Here is a 2173-nt window from a genome sequence, read left to right on the forward strand (position 1 = left end):
GCTTTTAAGGTTTGTTTCTTGAATGTAGCAGAAGAATGGATCATGTTTTCTTATCTGTTCTGGTAGGCTGTTTCCTTTTGTTGGGTAATTGAGATCATTGATATTTAGAGATTTCAATTACCAGAGCTTGTTAATTCCTGTTATTTTGTTGTTTTTGGTGGTGGTGGTCGTGGTGTATGTGTGAGTGTGTGTGTGTGTGTGTGTGTGTGTGTGTGTGTGTGTTTCCCTTCTTTTGATTTTTCTGCTCTGAGATTTTTATTTTCTGTGTTTTCATGAGTTTCCTTAATTGCCTTAGGTTGGAGTATCCTTTTAGCACCTTTTGTAGGTTTGAATTTGTAGATAGATATTGTTTAAATTTGACTTTATCCCAGAATATGTTATTTCGCCAACTATGGTAATTGAAAGTATTCCTGGGTACAGTAATCTGGGCTGTAATCTCTAGTATCTTAAAGTCTGCAGCACTTTCTGAGCCCTTATATCTTTTAGAGTCTCCACTGAGAAGTCAAGTGTAACTTAATAGGTCTGCCTTTATGTTACTTGTTCTATTCCCCTTGCAGCTTTTAATATTCTTTCTTTGTTTGTAAATTTAGTGTTGCTGTTTTTATGATAGGGTTTCTCTGTGTAGCCCTGGCTGACCTGGAACACACTATATAGACCATGCTGGCCTCTAACTCAGAGATCTTCCTGTCTCTGCCTCCGAAGCTCTGGGAATATATATGTGTGCCACTACTGGATGGTAATGTTTGAAATATTAAAGGAGAAGAGACTTTTATTTCTGATATAATATATTTGCTGTTCCATATACTTTTGTATGTTTATAGGCATCTCCTTTATACTCGATTTTTTTTCCATCATTTTGTTGAAAATATTCTCTGGGCCTTTGAACTGAGTTTCTTCTCCTTCCTCTGTTTCTATTATTTTTAGGTTTGGTCTTTTCATGGTGTCCCATGTTTCCTGAATGTTTTGTGTCATGAATCTTTTAGATTTAATATGTTCTTCGACAGATGTATCCATTTCTTCTCACATGTCTGCAGTGCTTGAAATTCTTTCTTCCATCTCTGGTATTGTATTAGTGAAGTTTACCCCTATAGTTCCTGTTCAAATTCCTAAACGTTTTATTTCCAGAATTTTCTCAGGAGCAGTGGGACATGAATTTTACTTCTGAATATCCCACAAATAAAGGAAGCAGGTAATAATTTTGAACTCTTATAGATAAACATTGTAGAAGATAAAACAAAGAATTACTAAAGGAGTGAGTGTACTTGCCTGCCAAGGCTGATAACCCCAGAACCATATGCTAGAAGGAGAGAACTGACTTCCATAAACATGCTGTGGCATGTCCCCTCCAAAAATATTAAGAAATTAAAACATAATTAAAAAAATTATTAATAATCATTTTCTATCTTGCTGTGTATGTGTGTATGTATGTATACATGTACACACATATTTATACACATTTTGTGTGTAGGTGCATATAGAAGGCAGAGGATACCCATGGGTGTCTTTGTTCATGCCCCACTCACCTTTTTTTAAAGATATGGTCTTCTTTTGGCTTAGAACTTGCCAAGAAATACTGGATGAAGAGAAAATCCCAGGTATCCACCTCTTTCTAGCTCCCAATGGTGGGACTAAAAAATTCTACTTCATATAAATTTCTTTACATAGTATCTAGGGATCAAATACAGCTCCTTTTGTTTGGAAGGCAATACTTCACAATTTAACTATCTCTTGGCCACAATTTAGGACCTTATTCTGAAAGACTTCATTTTATACTAATAGGAACAAAAAAAATACTTTAGAGAAACATGTGCTTACACTGACAAAATGCAATTCAAATGGAATTCAAAATGCAATTCAAAATGGATGAAAATCTCACACATACTCACTTGTAAACACACAACACACACACACACACACACAGACACACACACACACACACACACACACACACATATTTGGTAAAGAAAGACATTACAAGCAGGATCCAAAGAAGCAAAAGCCAGAGAAATCAGTCTCAAAGTGGAAAATTTGGGAGCTCTGAAGTGGTATGGTCAACAGACTGAGTAAAAACTTCAAAGAAAGCTTTTCAGGTGCTCAAAGACACTCAAATTGAAAACTTTTATTTATCAAAAAAACATAAACAAAGTATCTTGCATCTGGATTAAAAATTAAC

This window comes from Psammomys obesus, unplaced genomic scaffold (assembly GCF_907164565.1).
Source record: "Psammomys obesus unplaced genomic scaffold, mPsaObe1.curated_primary_1811, whole genome shotgun sequence".
Taxonomy (NCBI): domain Eukaryota; kingdom Metazoa; phylum Chordata; class Mammalia; order Rodentia; family Muridae; genus Psammomys; species Psammomys obesus.